Here is a 20,719-nt window from a genome sequence, read left to right on the forward strand (position 1 = left end):
TGTTCCCCAAACTACTGCAACTCCACTCCTCCTTCCACAAGCGTGAAAACACGGACAAACAAACCACCAGCTTGTAGGCTCCGGCAGCCACATATAAACCCAACCAGCCAAGAAATCACAGAGGCTTTGTTTCTGCCAGGCATTTTCCAATGCAATAGCCCAATTCAATCATTCTCCATCTTCAGAGAGATTATTATGACAAATGCCGCTTTCACGGTCCAGTCTGAAGTTCAGTGGTGGTCCTGGAGGACGGTGCATCAGGTTCTTATTTTCCCAGGAATCAGAAGACTCAGCCTTCACTGAAAATCAAAACACGACAGAAAACAAAACAGCCCACCCTCACCACCTCCTTCTAACCTTTCTGGTTGTGAAAATCATCTTCCTAATGTAAATAGCTTCAGTAATTAGGATTGTTGAACATACAGTACTCAGGAATGTGCAGTTCATGATTTTTTCAATGAGAACATATTAAATTATGCCTTTTGATATCTCGTTTCAAAATGTGGAGTATCAAATTTTTATGTGCTGGATGTGTGTGCTGAATCTGTCCATACATAGCAAATGCACTTAAAATACTAACATTTCCTTGTAATGGCTTGATTGATGAGATTTTGCTTTAAAAAAAAGGGAGGAGAGGGAAATCAGATAAAAGAAGCTGGCTTGGGGAGTTTTGATAGGAATATTTGTGAGTCCCGATTCACCCAACTTTCAAATGATCCAGAAAACGATTGAGCCCCTTCTGGGCAATCAAGGAATAAAATTGGTTGCTGTGGGCCAGACCTTCACCTGCTGTAAAGTGCCTTAGTTGCAGCTACTTGAATGAAACCACTGCCTTACAGCAGGTGACATTTCGGCCCCGAAATGCAGCAATACAGGAAAATCTCTCTGCTTTGTCACGTGTGCAGCCTGTTTGGGGTGGTCACTCCTCCGGCAGCTCCGTCCCTGGGTGCGCCAGGCCTCAGGCTGACCCTGTGCTGAGTTTTAGCGGGTAATGAGCAGAGGAGATGGGACATCTACCCAGGATGTTATTCTTCACAGAGAATCACCGTCCTTAAATACAGCCGTCCCACACCTGTCAGGTTCCCCTCTATCTGTAGGAAGAACTAAATATGAGGGTTCAGCCTTGGAAATCTGAGGTCTTCTGTCCCAGACTTGCCCTGGCTGCTAAGCAGATGGTTCATTTTGAGGGATTTGAAGCTCCAGTAATCCTCCTCGTGCTCCAGCCTCAGATCCATCACCCTTTTTTAACAGCCGGAGGGAGGCAGGCATATCTGTGCTTCAGAATAAGGGCCAGAAGATCAGTCAAGCCAATCCAAACATAAATCCAGCACCATCAGGTCTTTCCCTGCAGCTATATACTGTCTCCTGTGTGATTTTAGGCAACATTTTCCAATCTACTTTCTGATAACACCACCATCAAGTAGCACTTAAGACGCTATCCCAATATTAACACGCACACACAAAGCCCCTCTTCCTGCAATCAAGTGTTTCCTTCCACCAAGAGAGCTACCAGGTTGTGGGCACATCTGTTGGCTTGTTTATACTTTAATGTCATCCAAGTAATAAGAGCATCAGGAAAAAGAAAACAAAACAGAGAAAACCCTCTAGTGGGGTTGGTGCTGCTGCGTGTGCCTGTGGTAACTACTGTGAGCATTAAGATGAAGCACTTCAAGCGTGAATAATAATAAAAAAAAAAATCCTAGAAGATAGATTAAAGCACCCCAGCACTTTGTAATAGTATTTGTAATGCAGATAAAGCGTTTGTACTCTAATTTCCAGCACCACCAACAAAATAAGTAAGTGTGCTTGGATTGCATTTTTCTTTCAAAAACTGTTCCAAAAATTATTCATATTGAAGGAAAACAACTTAAACTGGATTTAGAAACACAATGCAAGCGGGAAAGTTACTCGTTGTTATCAGCATGACAAGTGCAACCTGTTCCTTTGATAAATGGTGCTTGAAGAAAGACACAAAGCTCATCTGCTTTGTGTTTTAAGTTTAATTAAGTAGCGAATTAATGTTTGCAAAGTGCTTTGAGATCCTTCATCAGCCAGTGCTCACACAAGTGCAAAGCGCTTTCGGCATGAAACGCATTTCCAGGAGTTGTACTAACCTATTCATGTCTTTCTGACAGCCTGATCTGCAGCCTGAAGTGGCCGGGGAAAAGATCCCCACTGACTTCAAGGTGTATCAGATCAAGCCTGCAGGACATGAGTCTTGATTTAGTAGGCAAGTCCCACAGAAGAGAGCTGGAATACTTCCACGCTTAGAGTTGGGCACGAATTCAAGTAGCTTGCTTTAGCGAGTGTATCTTTATATGCATGCTATTCATTGAGTCACAGAGCTTAGGGCCAGAAAAGGCCATTAGCACGGCTCGGCCGACCTCCTGTTTATTTCAGGCCATTACATTTCACCCGATAGCTCTGTGCTGAGCGTAACAACCTGTGTCTGCTAAAACGGATCTTCCAGAAAGTGCCTCCAGGCTTGTTTTAAGGCCAGGTGGATATAAGGAATCTACCACTTTCTTTGAACTAGTGCTTAAGCAACCTCACTGTTTAAAATGCAGACCTTATTTCCTTATTCCTCATTTGACTTTATCTGGCTTCAGCTCCCAGCCATTGGTTCCCGCTATGCCTTTCTACCCTGGACGAAAGACCCCTTTAGTAGGCAGAGAAATTTTCTGCGGCAGCATTTGCTAAAGTAGCATTACAAAGGCTACTTTCATGCTTGGGGCTGGAAGATCACCGCTTGGGATAAGAAAGAAATTGAAAAAATTAACATTATTCTACAGGGATCCAAATGTGGCAGGGCTGGTATAAAGAAAGACATCTTCTGTGCTCCAAAGATTCCATAGCCTGGCAAGACAAAAACAGTCAAGTGAGGGAAGAGTAAGGCCAGGGCCGTGACTGCCACTGGAAAAGCATCCTCTTCGCTCTGTTTTATTGCCCCTTATTTGCACTGGGAGGGCCGGAGGGGTACAACCACCTTCTTTTCTGGCCAGGTACAGCCTGTGCCTTGGCAACGCTTGGTTCCCAGGAGGAGCAGCAGAACGAGGACTGATTCGCAGCAGCAAACCTGGACCCCAGCAGGGCTGAAATCCCACCATATTTCCATGCCAGCACGGACGTTTTGGGAGACGTGGATAACTCTGGTCCCAGCTTCGCAATATTGCTCGTGCTACATGCGAAGTAGACGGGAACTGCATTTGGCCCATCACACTGGCAGGCAGATGAAGCACAGTGATGGGGACCTGCTGGAAGTTAGGAGCTGGATACAAACTCAAACCTCTAAACTAAACACGTTTAGAAAGCCATATGCCGCCAACCCAGGCAGTAAGGAGAAACCGTCTGTTTGCTCAGAGCCCGGTGCAACTCCCACGCATGGCAACGGAGATGGAGCTAGATGGGGCCGCTGGAAAGTATCTCTTGTTTCTCGTTTTATTATTATCTCTAGGCTCTCCTCATAAAGCCTCCAGTTCAAAAAGGCGAAGAATTTGTGAATAGACAGGGGATTCTCACCCCCGCATAAACATCCAGCGTTTCCAGGTCCGGGATGCCTAACTGCTCCGTGATCGCTCTGCCAGCGCTTCCGAACCGCAGCGAGTGAATATCATTAGCAGCACCTCCCAGCCCCAGCGCGAGGGCTCCGTTTGCTTTACTGTTGGCTTGGTAACAGCTGCCGTTACTGTTCGAGGTGGCAGGAGGGCAAAAAAGTGCTTATTGCTTTAGAGCTCTTCAGGAAAGCCTTGTAGCGTCTTTGGCAGGGTTTAATAGCGGCCAGGCGCTCCCTGGAGCAACGTCCAGCGACGCTCTCGGGTTGTGCTCTTTGGTGTTGTAGCAGTGCCCCCGCCGCCTCCGCGCAACCCCAGGGCCAAGGGGCAGAGCCCAGGGCTGGGCTGCGGTAGCGGGGGCACCAAAGGAGCAGCTGGGAGCAGCCACCGGACGCAGACAAACCCTTCCCATATTCATCGTACGTAACAGGGCAATGACGTGCAGCTCTGCCCCATCCGGACTTGGGAACAGTGAGGGTGAAGCAGGCATTGCTACAGCAGTTCCTGAAGCAGAGTCTCACGAGTTTTTCACTTTCGGTGGGGCAGGGGATAGGAGGCCCATCCAAAATGCCACTTGCCTCCCTCTCTCAGACCATAAGCCAAGAGAGACGTCTGGAAGGAAAACTGGGGTCTCTGTTCAGATTTCACCAGCAGCTCTGTGTAATGCAGCAGGTAACGCAATTACCGCCCACCTTTAATATGCTTTAATACGGGGGACGCAGGCTGCAAGAAATTCAGGCCTGGGTCCTATTTTTGCTTTGGTTTGGGTTTCTTTCTACCAATACTTGTCAATGGTGCAATGGGGGAAGCGGTGTAACGGCACCCTGCTGCAGAGAGCCAGGGCTGCTCGTTTGTGCCTCAGCCCACAGCACTATCGACTGACAGGAGAGAAACGTGATGGGAGCTGAGCCTTCTGGATGGAGAAGAACCGGCAGAGCCCCATTCCTGAGGAACCCGGTGACCTGGCAATGGGATGACCATCGCAAAACGCAGTTGCCCACAGCTGTCATGGCATGGAACTCAGCAGCAGATAAGGATGGAGGACCATATAGGACACATTACCTAGGAAATGTGACATTAAAACCACAAGAGCAACAAAACAAGATGCTTAACAAGGTTTATTCCCAGGTTCCTCATGGAGAAAGAGCTGGGGCCTTTGAACTCCAAAACCAAAACTTTGAACTCCAGTTCACTGCCTTTGAACTCCAAAACCATCAGGAGCTCAGACAAACCTTTAAGAAGGAGAGCCCTGCACCGAATGCGTGTAGGATATGAGTGGGGAGAAATTCAACGACAAGCACATAAGGATGCAAGACTTGCCACTGACCAACACCTTTCTGCCCATGATGGTAGGAGGAGATGAAGCTGTTGCTTCATCCACAGCTTAAAGTCTTGAACCTCCACCTTGCAAAACCACAGTTGGTTCACCTGACACAAGTACTTTGGAGAGAGCGAGACACAAAGTTTGGGTTTTTTCTGTGTGGGGTTTTTTTTTTTTTTCTGCCCTTACTGTTTTGCTTCCATCTGATTATAACCAGGGTATTGCCAAGTTTTCTAGCCCATTATTTTTAATTCTCTTCTCTCTCCCCTCCAACTCTCTGGCTCCCTTGACCTGCTACCATAATGCGCTCGCAGGGAAAAGCAATTGTGGGAACTCCTGGCCTTTCTGCATTGTGAAGGACAGGACTATCTCTGGGCTGCCATTCACTCCATCAGCCACTGCTCAGGGAAAGCACAATTTGCTGCAAGCCGATAGCAGCACACTGACACTTAGCAGGACGGGAACGTGCTCCAGCCTGACAAGGAACAATCACGCATTGCATTAAAGGAAGAAAGGGGACAGGGAGGAGAGAGGAAAAGAGGTAGAGAAGAGAAGGCGGGGGGAAAGAAAAAACGGAACGGTTAGCTATTCAGAAGATGCCCTGCAATTTGAGTGTCAGCACTAAAACGTTAGGTCAGATGTTTTGATTGAATGTCAGCAGGAATTGTATGCTGAGGAGTCATGGTTCCCACTTTACTGAAAGAGCAAACTAATGGGAAAATACTCCAAAGTGACCGATTTTGGTGGCAAGGCTCTCAAACAAGCACAGGAGATGCCACCGCATGAATAAATATATCTTTCCCATGTATTTAAATAAATATCTAAGAAATTTGAAAGTAAATTCAAAATCAGCTGAAAGAACAGCTGAGGCCCTGCAGCCCACCAGCAAGAGCTGGCGCGTCCATAAAAGAAGCAAGTCTCTTTTTTTTTTTCTTTTTATCTCTCCCAGCGAGATCAACTTGATGAGCTTCCCTCTACAGTCTATGTCTCTTTGGAAGAACAGCACTGTTAATTTGCTCTCTCACATGACTGGATGTAATACAGTTCTATAACCTTTTAACATTTTGCTGCTTGCATGGCATACCTGTGTCTTACTTATTGCTCATCAAATTATGCAGGGAACTCAGAGCCCTGCTAAGATGTTTTAAATACGTCCGCATCAAAAATACGCTTCTGTAATCCAGGCAGCACAAAATCATTATCGCAGCCTCATCTGCATATTAGGATTCATTCTCTCAGCCTGAGAATGCAGCACTGAAATAGCCAAGCATAAAAGAGATGGAGAATTTTCCTCAGGTGGCGTCTCGTAAATCATCAGTTTCTAATTTACGGATTTATTTTTTCCTCCGGATCTCAATGTATTTATTTATTTATTGCTTTCCAGAATACAGAGCCATTAATATTATCTCCTCTGCAGACAGGAAAAAAAATATTAAAAAAAAAAAAGATACCTTGCATGAGCATATTCACCAAGTCCTCTTCATTATGAACTTGTGGAGATGGCGACAGTTGTGGAGGGGGAAAATTGTGGTTTAGGTTTTGGTCAAGGACTTCTGAGTGCTGGACACAGCTTCTGCCTCTGCTCCACGTGCCCTGCATGACCTTGAGCAAATTCATGAAACTTTCAAGACGGCTTGAATGCCGTTGACTTTCAGTAGGACGTACTCCTCCATTCGGGCAGTGGGAGCTGGGCTCCCAAATGCAGATGGATATTTTCTCAACCTGCTGGTGGTTTTCAGTGCCTCTACTTATGGGTATCTAATCTGAGAAATGTTAAGGTGACCTGATTTAGAGACAGTAGATTCCCAGCACTTTTTGTAAAGCTGAATGCCAAAAAAATCACTAGTGGTGATTGAAAATGTAAGCCAAGGCTTTTTACTTGCAAATCTCCAGTTCAATTCTGGCTCAGGCAAGCAGGCACTGGAAGTTGTTCCTGTCTGACAGTTGCATCAGTGGCATCTGGAAAATGAGCTGCTAAGTTTCAGCTTAATTTCTAGTGAATACATTACTAAAAACCCATTCAGTGCATACATCCTGGTACCTACCAACTGCAATTGCCTATGAATCATCAGAGATGCGTTTGTACAAATGATGCTACCACAAAAAGAAACAGTGGTGATTGCATCACTCTGCCCTCAGCACAGAAATCAGGCACTAAATCATAAAAAACATTTTGTTTCTTGAGGCCAGGAGCACAGAAGGAGAGGAAACAGGCCCAAAATTTTGGAATCCAGAGCTAGACAGGTTTGCCTAGCCTATGAGCTGCTCCTGAGGAATCGCTGTGAGACGCTTCGTGGACTGACAGAGGCAATGGCCTCGAGGGAAGGCACGGAGAGCAAATTAATTACAATGTCAAAGTTAAACAGGAACAAAAGCAAGTGGAGGCAGAGCCAACTGTGAGCCCAATGAACCTCTCTCAAGTAGGAATTTTGCAGCAATTAATAGGACTGTACCCTGATAAAGGTTACCCTGTCACTGCTAACAGTATGTGATTTTTCCCCTACACCCATATCTATATTGTTTGTCAGGAATGAACTTTAATAAGATTATGCTGTCAGAACTCATCGCCAGAGTGACCACACACGGTACAGTAGATGCCGTGCAAAGATCTGCTTCGATTTTCTCCTCTGAGGTGCCAAACTAGTTTCAAACATGCATTAGAGCCATTGGCACCAAGACAAGTTCCGCAACACCACGGCAGGACCACCTTCAGGAGCCTTCTCTCAGAATGGGAAGGAGAGGGGCAAAGACAGGCTGGTAAGAGGCGAGATAGGCAGATTCTGGTCCCAGCTGCACTAACAGCTTTTGCTAACTGTGTCAGGCTGTCTGCGTCATGATTTTTCCAACTGTGCAGTTGCACGTGTGAAAATGCCCACACAACTGGATTCTCCACTTGGCCAAAAAATTGTAGTGGTGGCGCGCGGTGAGGTGGGGGATGCCTATCAAGCCTACACTTGGGTTGTGGTGTGCAAGTTAGCTAAACAATGACACCTATACATTTGGAGTCATAAATGACCTTTTACCCCTCCGTGTCTTCACTTCCTTTTCCATCCCCCTCTGCCTACACACATTTAGAAAATGGAATTTTAGCTACCTCACCAGGTTACCTTTGAGAATGAATTAACGCCTGTAAAGAGCTCTGTGATTCTTGGATGGAAGGCGCCACAGGCACAGAGATTATAATTAAACTGCTAAACAGTGCCGTTGGATTTACTCGAAGTCCTGCCAACAACTGTGTGCTGCGCTTTCAAGCAGAGCAACACACGCCTTTCCAACCAAAGGGACAGACACGACCCGTATTTGTGCCCTCAAGGCTGTTTGGCAAAAGAGCAATCAGCAAATTTCATCAAGCTTGGAAGGCTGCTCAAGGAACCAGGAGAATCCTTGGTAGTTCTTTGGAGCAATGAGCCCATTGAAAGCCACCTCCAGTAACCCATCACAACAATATTAAATGGCACTGAATATTGTTTTATTTAGCACAGGGGACTGAACTTAGTCCTTACTCCTGATCCATAATGGAAGAGCTCAGTGAGGCTGTTTTATCTTGTTAAGGGACTCTTGGTAGGAGGACCCTCTTTCATGAGATCTCCTCCAGCAGGCTAGTGGACACATGCCATTTGCAAGTCCTCAGAATTGCATCCTGACAAACAGCCCTCCAAAATTATTTTGGCTGCTGTGGAAAGGCGCTGTCACAAATGTTTGTAGCCCTGAACTACCACCTCCAAAGTGTATGTATGAGGTCAAGTGGCCACCAAAGCATTAAGCAAACCGTCTTCCTGACATGCTTTCTACAGTCAGTTACCCATGATGCTGAGCACATTCTTATGACCTGAACTATTATTTGGATCTATGGAGAGGGAAAGCCTGAAAATACTTTAGTGTGAGCACTTTAACACGAGAAAAGTGCATTACAGCCCAGCCTGCTTCAGTCCGAGGTGAAGAGAGTAAGGTGAATAGCCGCAGTGACGGTCATGGTGTTGGCATGACAAGCCTGCTCTGATGCTCACTCCTTCTCCGGTAGTATAGCCAGACTCCTAGGAACTGTTCCCATCTCCTCCTCCAGGTGTTCTTAGCTCCTACAGGGAGGGAAGGAGCAGCGTTGGACGCTCGGCACTTCCTGGACTGAGGTTTTACAGGAATCAGGGATATAGAAACAATAGGAGCCTCCAAAGGATTCAGGCACTGCAATGGTAATACAGGGTGGAGGAAGTGATAATATTTGGAGGACACTTATTTATTAACCATTTTGTAATCACAATACATGCAATTATAGTTTGATGAGACACTGCCAACGTGAACAACATCTAGAAGTATACTGGGGTCCTCAAAATGAGTACAGTTTCATTTCCATTATTATTTGCTTCTGCTGAGAGTGGCAGTAAACTGTAGTTAATAAAGGAAAGCCAGCTTTTATGGGCTTGGAAGACAGTAAATATATGCAAAATGGTTTGTTGAATCTAGCAGTGGGGTGCCATAAGAGGCTTCATAAAGCAGGGATAGAGTTTAGCATCATTCTTCTAGGGCTGGGAGTGATGCAGAATAAATCTCTCTTGAGTCTACTTACTGACTGGCCCAGTTCAGATAGTATATACACAGTCGGTGCTTCTTCCTCTGCAGAGTTTCTGTTAATCACTGTTAATGCCAGTCATCAGATCACTAATCATTTGAAACAAGAAGCTGCAGATATTAAGAGATTCAGAATGAGATAAATAGCACAGATCTCCCCAGGGACAGGAAGAAGGCCTGAGCTCACCTGCCACTGATGCTGCCTGGTACAGCATGAGCCTGTTTGCTTTCCTAATCTTTATTATGGAATGAGCTGCTCTACCCTGGCATGGAGAAGGACGTGGGAATCTTGAGAAACCTTCACATGGACATATGGACACAGGGATGGGTGTCACCAGACCCTGAGATGGGAAGGGCACAATAAACCTACCTCATGGCTATGCCCTGCCAGACTCAAAGTCCACATCTGTAGCAGTTTGATTATCGAGCTCAAGTGCCCGTAGCCATACACTGAATCACCTGAGCAGCCTTGATGGGAAGCCAAGATTTCTTAAGTCCCACATCACTTTTCTCGCCCAGCCTGATTCTTTCTGTTGACTACACAAACGTGAAAGCTGAAGCAACACCATTTTCTCTTGCTGTTGGGGAGGGTTTAAAGAGCAGGTGCAAAGGCAGAAACTGTGGTTCTGCTGATGGCCAGCTGTGTCTCAGTTTATCACTTGCAGTCCTGGAAACATGTCCCGAGTTGTCTAAAACAATTCATTTCTCTGCTCAGAGCAAAGGCAATGAAAAGGTTATGCCACTGCGGTGCAAATTTTCCTTGTAAATCAGATCCAGAAGTCAGTGCCTGGCAGCCACCTTCTCTGACAAGATCCTGAACCAAGGGCATGTGCCTGCAGATGTCAGAATGTGGATTTACATGGCAGTTTGGGATGTGGGTCTCTGGCTGTATTTGCATGTACTACCAACATCAGCTTCATTTCTTCTGATGATGGCTTCAGTGTGGTTGGCATAAGACATTTTACGATACAGGACCTGCCATTTGAGTACAAGCTCACCTTGGAGGTGTTGGAAGAGGATAGACAGCGGTACGCATTGTGTACCCAGTGACTCTTAAAGGCAGGACTTCACAACTAGCAAGCAACAAAACTGGATGTGCAGGAGAGGAGGAGGGGAGGAGGGAGAACAGACTCGTGGCTTGATCTTGCCCGTAGCTGATTTCAACAGACTCCATGGGAGTTAGGACTATTCCTTACTTAACAGTGGGAGTTCAGGTAATTGTGAGATTGAATTTTACAGGAGACCATGACTTGCCAAAGGGGAAGTCTAATAACATCAAAGCAACCAAAGGAATTCTTCAGGAATTCTCTGGCCCAAACAGGACCTTAGGCTAGATTCATTACAACTGGTGAATCAAGATCTCTAAGATCTGCAAATATTGCAAGTTATGTCCGTTTCTATTTTGTTCTTGCTTCCAAGACTTTACCTTGAAATCATGATCTGGCTGAAGTAAGATGAGGAACAAGGGAAAGAGGAGGAGCACTGCCAGGTGATGTCTTCAGAAGAAGGGCTGTATAGAGACAGGAGGTGCGAATGCCTTTGGAGCAGATGAGCGAGGACTAAGTCCTGCCTTTGTTAAGTGAATACATGGACACAAGAGCCAAGCAGGGTGATGAGATGGCCCCATGAAGCCTGGGTGTAAACAAGACTAGAGATACCTGCATAAAGAGATTCTGTCTAGCCAAATTCCTTAGCACAGCTCAGAGACCCAACACAACCACCAGTGGGTCTGGTTCCAGACCAGCCTCTGCAACACCACAGTACAGACCAAAATCACAGCCGTTATCTCACTGATCATAGAACAACTGCATCCCCCCAGGTCTCACCATCAGATTACATCCCAAGCAGAAGGCAGTTGTGAAATCCTGCAGCACTGCAAACACTCATTTCACTCATGAGGAAGGACAAGGTGAGCCCATCACCACTGCTCAGGGAAAAGCACAACTCAGATCTGGCCTTCAAGACCACTTTTCAGAATAGCCCTGACCCTTTCCAGTCCTATCAGAGCTGAGGAATCTCCATTGTTATTCTAAGGATCTCTTTGGGCTGTGCTGGTAAATGCTTCGTTGGATTGGCAATGATTCAATAAATTGTTTAATCTTTCTCAATCGATTCACAGAGAGAAGAATGAGACAGTTGATTTATTTTTTATCTCCTTTTTCTCTGAGCTTCTTTGAGAGTGAGTTCCTTCCTCTCTCCCCTCTTCCATCACTCACATGCACACACTCACCCAGGACCTCAACGCCAGTGTTCCCTGGAACAGACCGGGTGCTGTATTGCTGCTGGCGGATAACATCTCTGAAAAATGTCTGGGAGACAGTGATCCTTTATAGAGCAAACGAGTCATTTGCTTTTATTTTGGGTAAAGGCAAGCCGATGAGTTCCTATGTTAACTTTATGAGCTAGAGTTCCTCCACGTCCTCCCCAACTGCTTACCCAAAAAAAAAAAAAAACCCAAACCAAAAAAACCCAAAAAACTTGCAAAGCATTTGCATAATATAAAGAAAGGTTGCTTCTCCAGATGGCTAAAGCAGTCTTGCATGTTTCTTTTTAAAAATTCCCAACTGTTGCTGTCCTTTTCCTAACTCCACGCTGCAGCACAGCATGTAAACCTCAGCCTCTCCGCAGATGCAGTTTACCTGAACGTTGAGTGCGGTTTATGCGCTTATAGGAGCATCTGCAGTGAACAAGGTGTTACTGGCCTGCACTGTCTTGGTGAAGCTAACATTCACAGCTTGTATGTCTGCAGCTTACTGTGAACATTTTTTTCAATTAAACCCTTATGCAGGCAAATTAGAAAATCTGCACTTCTTCATTTCAAAAGCAGAAGGCTGAAGCAAGCCCGCTAAAGCCTTGCTTAGGAGCCTAATGAAGTGGTCTGACTTCCAGGAGGGGCTGAGTACCCGGCACGTCTGATGTAAAATCAAGGGCTGGAAATCATACCCTTCAGATGAAGTACGGTTCTTATTAGACCTATGGAGGGGTATCTTCAGCCTGTCAGGACAACGGTGAAGCCAAATTTGCACTCCAAGATGGTATAAATCTTCCATCTGCCAAAATTCAGTAGTATTGGAGCCAGAGTTTAGGTTTAGCTTTCTTCCAGAATATGCACACAAACATAACACCAGTAGGTAAATAAAACAGCCTGACAGGAAAACACTCATCATAATTTATCCTTCTAGGAGAGAAAAGAAAGAATTTTCCTTCAGTCTGAGCTATTAGAAAATTGGTTTAATGAAACTACTAATTAAGCTAGTCTTCTTTCTCTGAATCATCAGCTATGTTGTAATTGCCACTGGACAAAAGGGTCCCATGGTTGATACGGTGTGGCCAGAGAAAGGATATTGCAAATTATTGTTGTAATTTTATGACAGCCTCTATCCTCCATCCAGTTTGACCCTTTCCTGTACGTTCTCCCCAAATTCCCTCCTGCCTTCCTCAGTTTGACTTGTGGCTTTAAAGACAGGGTCCTGTCTTGAAGCTATTTTCTAAATGGAAAAGATACGTGATATAGGTAAAATAAGACATACAAAAACTAGGAACTATTCTTATGAGAAGTACCAGATCCATCATTATAGACATTACGCAGGGGGGTTGGAACTAGATGATCTTTAAGGTCCCTTCCAACCCTAACAATTCTATGATTCTATGATTATTCCAGTTTACATAGGCTATCGATGTTCTCCTAATAATCTCCCTCAGGTAGAACTAGCAACGATTCCTTAAGTCCCCCTCTTAGAGACACGTAGGATATTTATGATGAATGAGCTTCCAAGAGCTCAGATATTTAATTTGCAGCTACCATGGTTAGTGATGATTAAGATCCTCTTGTTTTTACAGTGTTTCTTAAATAAAGTGTAAACACGTCCTGTCCAACTCTGTTAAACAGTGAGACACATGGGAATGCCAGTGGAATTGCTAAGAAGGATACTGAAAGTGGCCAGGCACAGAATAAAAGCACACGATCACACGTATACACCCCTATGCATGTAGCTGTGTCTGTACATATGAAAAAAAATGCATGCTTACACAGATATAGATATATAGGCAGTTATATGTATTCCTTCTGTCAGGCCTTGACTGCAAGTAGGCTTAATGTCTAGGGACTGCCACTAAAGCACCAGCTTGATTTCCCACCAGGAAACGTGGGGAAATTAAATCAACCTGTCTGGGTACTCGGTGAATATAATTCCCTATTCACAACTGATGAATCAAACAGATAGGCCTAACCAAACAGTATGAGCACAGAAGTCGCAAGAGAGAAGGAAGAGGAACAGAATAACAGGCAAGAAGAAAGCCCAGTTCGCAAATAGCCCCTTCCCATCACACCCCCGCCCCCGCAAAGGGACAGCTAGGTTTGCTCCTCCTGTAATTGCACCACACAGACTTTTATTGAGTGATATGGGTGGTTTAGGGTAGCCTCTCGCACTGCAGGTTGAGGCAGAAGTTGTCTTCACATCTATACCTGGGAATCCAGATGCTCTCCCCATCAGCCACTGCTTCCCCACGACTTCCCCTCCCCTCGGCGGAGCAGCATATAGGATCCCGTGACAATGCTTATCAGAAATCCTGTAAGTTTATTAAAAGCTGTGCTTTTTCCTCATTCCTTGGCTCACAACTTCTGTTCCCTGCCTGCAAGCTACAGGATCACAAGAAGATTCCCCAGGCTTTTCACTACGCAATGTTATATTCTGTATTTCCTTGACTGTACAATGTAGCTGATTTTAGCAGAAATTGCCCCCAAATATTGCAGATCATGAAACGTGAATTCTCCCTGTGAAGTGACTTTCTATTCAATCTCCTCGCTTCTCACCAGATATCAAGGCAATATTTTTATCCTTCTTGTTTTCTGCCTCTCAAGCACTCTCCAGATGCAGCTGATCTTTTCTCCCAGGCTTCAGTCCACTAGACAAATATCTATATATATTTACACACATCTATACATGTATATACAGCTGTAAGAATTAGCAAATAACTAAATAAACAAACAGGAAAACCTGTTACACGCTACAACTGCTTCATGAATTTATAACATATGGTGGCAAAGCACTATAAAAAGTGTAAACTATAAAGAGGGTTACACGGTCCCATTCATTTATCATGTTACAATGAGTAATTTGTGCACTAGGCAGGAAAGAGAAAACCCACACAGTTGGAGAGTGCATATGTATTTCTGAGGCTCACACTAGAGAGCCTTTTATAAAACATACACATGATTTGAATTCCAAAGCAAAAGCACTGAGAGGCAACGCACAGGCTAATATTGTTATTGGTGTATGCAGAGCTTAGGAAGAAAGGGCACTAGCTCACGTCCTTTAATGATAAGAGGACTTTCAAACAGTCTGGGTTTCTGTACAGTTCAGCCCCTGTCCATTTAGAAGTTGAGCTCCAACCTACAGCTATAAAATTTCTCCTTAGCGCTGTTGCAGAAACGCCAGAGCAGGAGTTCGGACTATGATCCTCCCACCACCGCTTAGGTGATGCCTGAAGAAGAAACCATGACTGGGTGCTCCTTCTGCTGATTTGGATCAGGTTTCATTCTTTTTTGCCTCCCTTCACATCTCTGGTGGGGGTTACGTTGAACCACATTCCCAGGTGGGTCCAGGTACTCATGGTCCAAGCTGTGTTTTACACTCAAATCCACATATTATGTAGAGACAAAACAAGACCGGTGAATTTAAGTACTGTATTTCTGTAGAGGGTTTCTGACCAGTGTGGCGTCTCACGTAGTGCACCATTAAATCACCTATATTCTCCAGATGGCACAGAGACCCATAATTCACATCTACCTGCTCCTGAATTGACATTTCATATTTTTCTTTCCAGTTGGCAAAGAGCTCTTATGAAACATATAACATACGCCGCATGCTCTGTCCTGGAAATGGATTAGTTTTCCCAGTGGGGAAAGTGAATGATGTAGGCTGTGTCCCGGTTGTCATGTCCCAGTGCAAACGGTTAAGATCTTCTTTTTGTCTCAGCAAATGCCCTGTGGAAGCCTGAGCTGGGTTTAGGCCCTAGGGTCATTGCTAAGCAGTTTCTCTTTCATCCTTTTTAGCACCAGCAGACGCAGCTTGAAACATGTATACAAGATGCCGCTTTACAGCATCCCTTATTCACTGGTACCTTGGAGACTCCGGTTCATTGAAAGTAATAAAACCAGATCATCAAAAAGAATTCTTTTGAACAGGCTTTGCGCTCTGCTGTGCTACTTGGTTACGGATATTCATCTTCCTGGAAACTGTGCTGTTTGATACAGCATACCGGCATGAAAGCATCAGCTGCCTCCCTGGTGCATTAACCCCTCGAGTGTTGAAATCACGATCCTTGAATAGCAAAATAGCTATCGCTTATAATTGCTCGAGGGGAGAAGCAGATTTTATTCTCCCAGATGCAGGGAGGCTGCACACTGGGGTCAGAGGGTTTCCCTATCCCCATCCTACTCCAGGGATGTGATGGGCTGGATACCAAAGGGAAGAGGGAGCAAAGAAGCAGCCTCTGCCGGTTACAGCTACAGGCAGGCTGTAAGGTGGCTCCTGTATCAAAGGGTGCCATAGCACTTAATCCAAACTGAAAACACCGATGTGCTGAAAATACAGGCATTCTGATACTTGGGGCTTTAACCTTCTGTTAACCTTACACAGCTCATGATCCTATGTATCTTATAGAGCCCTGATGTCAAGGCTTTAACCCAAGCCCCTTCGATTTGGCCTGACAAGAGTTGTCGCTCTTGTCAGAGTTGCCAGAGTTCTGGTGCTTTTTCATCGCATCCAAACCTTCCTTTCTTTCATCTGCCTCAGCTAGAAAGAACAGAAGGTCAACACTGCGTAGGTATACAGTCCCCGGTTTTCATTTCTCTAAACGGGGAAACGAGCAAAGACAGTGCTAATACCTCCTGAGCCTCCTGTTTGAGAGCCTGGCATACTTTAGTGCACACCACTTGCACGCTGTGTTTGCAGCACAGGGAGGATCATGCTCTGAACTCCTGCTCTGGCCCCCGTAGGGCTGCCATGTGCCTCTGCCCTCAGCTCCCTTTAGTTTGGCCTACCTTCACACCAGGGCAGCGAATCCAGCCTGTTTGCCAAATTCCTCCATTAGCACATGCGCTAGCTCCAAGACTGTCCCTTAACCTGCAGCTTGTCCGCTGCTGGGGAGAAGCAGCAGAAGGGAGCCGTTCTGTCCATCAGACCTCTCCCTTATTCTCTCTTTCCAGACCCTCCCATTACTAGCCAATACCAGAGGCCTGGGTTAGACGGATATTTGATAAGACCTTGTAAAGCCACCCTCCTCCTCTGTCTTTCACATTGCACTGGTGAAACTCCTGTGCTTACCGAGGATGGGTGAAGGGAGCTTTACCTTCCCAACTCACTCCGTGTTTCAGACCACTTCCCTTGTGAGCTCTGACAGCAGGAAAACATATGGTGCCTTTTTACTCCTGGCTTGCAAATAGATGCAAAAAGGAGAACACTTAGGTGCCCCCTTTGAGTCTCCCTCTCTGTTCCCTGCCTGAACCCGAGCCGTGTCTGCCCTGCTGCACCCATGTCACCAGAGAGGCTGTCTCAGGCGTCAGAGCCAGATCACACACCGGCAGTTGCCTTCACAGCATCCTTCTGTTTCCAGAACAGGCTCTACCAGGGACAATGCGAGAAGGAAAATGGCTGAAGTTTCAGATCGGCTGAGAATAAATCAATGCAGGATCCCCGGGAGGTCATTTTTACAGAATCACTCTGCACTCGAACAGCAAGCGGAGGAGCAGGAGAGTAGTAGCTGGCATTGATCACACCTGATTACTTATTAAAGTTTATAAGGAAAGATGTTGGAGGAGAAAACCAGGAGGAGCGCCTTTTATGACCAGACTAGAAGGTCTGGGGGGGAAAAGGAAGAGGAAAATAGCTCAAAATGGAACTCCTACAATGTTCTCATACGTTACAGCCCCACTTTTTCCTCTCAATTTCATCACTAGTTCACGTACTCTGAGGCTAAGGTGAATCTGTCACTTGAGAGAGGTCTGAGTAGAGTCAGGATGCAGGCAACAGTATGTGCCCAGCCATTACATGAACAAACGTTATAGAAAGATGCTTCTTAATTCAAGAGCATTTATGACCATTTCTGCACATCTCTATACAGACACACATGCCTGCGTATGTGCCTGAGGACAGGCAGTTCTCTCTCTGCATCTATGAGCATGTTTGCACCTAGACAATAAATCTGGCATTAGAAGATATAGGTCTGTCTTCACGTGGCAGGTTGAGTATAGTAACTACACGTATGTGCAGGGGTGCATTTACGTCCATAGGCCAGCATGTGTCCACCCATGTGCATGTCTGAACATAGGCCCCCCCAAAAGTACTGATTTGTATGCAGAAAGCCTAACGCACCTGCGTCCTGTGCAGAACAGCTCGTAAGCTACTGCGGTGTTAGTTAAGAAAGCAACATCTCTTCATAAAACCTAAAATAAGCCCTACATCAAAAACAGTACAAAACAACTCTAAACCCCCAGGCTACTGCAGGATTATACAGTTGTGAAATACATTATCCAGCCTTTAAAGTCATCTTTGACTATCTGCCTGGGGTCATTCAGACAGCCCAGACTCTCAGCTACATAACACAAAAAAAAGTTGAGCTTCCAGATGTTCCCAGGAAGGCAGTACCTCGAGGTCCCAGTTCTTCCTGAAGAGAGAGGCCATTGGGATTATATTTGAATTCCTTGTTTACCATAATAAAGGCTCGGCAGCGAATTAGCTCCAACAGAAACTGCTGTTAGAGGGAGATCTGCTGTGTTTGGTGGCAGGAAGAGAAAAAACGAAGAGTTACTGGACTCCTGTGAATGAGTCACTGCATCAGAGGCCTAGAAGCAGATAGGCTATTCCTTAGCAATAAAGAAGCAAGACGCAGTAATTTCCAATAGCAGTCCTTAGATGAATTTGCAGGTAGAGTTTTCTATTTTATCCACAACAGGCACACCAACTTCAGCCTCCTGTTGCTGTTTCTGGTTAGCCAGTCAAGCTTCTAATTGTATCTCCTGTTGGGCATTATCTCTGAGACACACCAGGCTGAGAGAAGGGGCCAGGCTGCCACTTTGCCAATAGAGCCAAGCCATCAGGCTTCATCCTGCAGAGAGGGGGATATGTGCAAAAACTCATCCAAAGCACCATGTAGTCATCAGTCCACAGTGAGCTGCTTATGCCTCCATCCCAAGGCAGCAGCAGACCCAGCCAGTCCTGCACGACCCTCCCATATTGGCCTGTCCATTTTGTTCTTACATATGGGTAGTCTCGGCTGTTAGTCTTGGCTGTCCATCCCCAGCCCAATCTCTTTTATTCTCCCCAACAAGCCCTGGAGAGGGCTAGGATCTATAGGGAAAATGAAGCGGTGTGAATTAGCTTGTCAGCAGCTTAACCAAAGGACAAGCCAAACCAATGCTGCTGGCACACTAATTCCAGGTTCACTTCAACAGGCAGGTGGATACTTCAAGTGCAAGAAAATAAAAGTGTGCTGGGAAGCTCTGCAACCAGTCTTTGGTTGACATGAGAAATGCTCAGACCAGGAGGTCCATGTGTTGCAGGGAAAGGAGGCTTGGCATGGTACCATCCAGTGGGTACATTTTATGAGAAATCTCAAATTCAGAGCATGAAGGTGTTGAGCTGTCCCCAGCATCCAGCCAGGATCCTCCAGGCAGCAAGAAGTAGTATGAGATGAAGAACCGATGTTTTTCTATGGACAGTAATGATAAGTCCAGAGGATTTTTTTGCTCACCCCAATGACTTAGATGGCCTTTTTCTTCTGTTGGTTGCAACAGATATTTGCCCACTCTTTTGGTTGCTTACCAGTGGCTGCAATGGTACATTTTATAAATTCTTACCGAGGGAAACTGGTGTTCTACAAAACAGCAACAAACACTGAAAGGAGCTCAGAATCAAATTTCCATGAAAGCGAAGACCAACTCAGGGTCAGACAGCTCCGCTCCTGTGCAACAGGCCAGTGCCAGAACGCCTCATCCAGTCAGTCCTGACAAGAGCTTCCCTGCAATCTCTCCTTGGCCTTACATCACTACTAACCTGAAGACCAATTTCCTTAGTGTGGGAACTAAGGAGAGCAACTACTACTTCTTAAGAAGTGATGAAGTCCCTGGCCTTGTACAACATGTCTGCTGGTGCTTATGTATCACTGTTGTTCCTTATGGGGTACAGCTGTGAAGTGCTTGCAGTCAATTCATCCTTCTGTTGCTGGAGCTTTACAGGGGGAAAAAGCACAGTCTGCGCTTACTGAGGAGCAGTGGGGATTGCCCTGAGCTGTGTGTTTCTAGAGCTGGAGACACCTGTGTTCCCATGACTATGCCTGTAAGTGCGTGCAGTTGACCACCGCGGCATCCCTGTTCTTGTGACCTTGGGTTCAGCCTACCCAATGAGCCAGCTAATAAGTTTGTGTTAACATAAGCAGAGGCAGTGGCAGTCAGAAGAAAAGACATCAGAAATCAAACCTGAAGAAAGGAATTAGGGGAAGAGAATTCATTAATTTCCTCTTTGCAATGACACATGCTTTCCACTCATTTTTTTTAAATGACATTTTACCTGCTATTAGTTTACTGTGAGCATCTCTAGCGCTGCCTTCCCTCCCCACTGCCAGTTCCCTCAAGAACAAAATTAAATTTAAGCTACTAAAGTTGGACCTTTCTGAAGGAAAAAGAATCTTTAAAAATGGATTTTTTTAAAGGTCATTTTGAACTTTATCTGAGCATACCCGGAGACGCGGGCCATTCAGCTAAATAATGCCATCTGACCACCTCCTGTCACCATTACTAGGATAAGAACATCATTTATGTGAGGGAGAGAGGGAAAGGTTTTCCACTCATTCTTTTCATTCCTCTTCTAATTTTTGGAGATTTTAATTTAAAATAGAGATTATTATTTTTATGGCTGCTTCTCCACTTCCCATTTCCCTTAATAACCCATAGGAAAGGTCATGAACTTACATTGAAATAGATAGCCTGATTTTGACTCAAAACAGGACAGATGTGAACTCCTTGCTCCCATGAGACCAAGCTGCATTCTCCAGGGCTCTATCTGCTCCTCACCCTTGGCACATCCTGCCATGTTGGCAGTCCCATGACGGGACGGTGTCAGAGCAGCCCATCCACATCCTTGGCTCTCTTTCACTCTTCCATAATCCAGCTTTATACATTAAGTAAGATACAACCAATTATATTTTAATCGGTTACATTAACCGCAGGTGGTGAAACACTGGAACAGGTTGCCCAGAGAGGTGGTAGATGCCCCATCCCTGG

This window comes from Rissa tridactyla, chromosome 10, assembly GCF_028500815.1.
Source record: "Rissa tridactyla isolate bRisTri1 chromosome 10, bRisTri1.patW.cur.20221130, whole genome shotgun sequence".
Taxonomy (NCBI): Eukaryota; Metazoa; Chordata; class Aves; order Charadriiformes; family Laridae; genus Rissa; species Rissa tridactyla.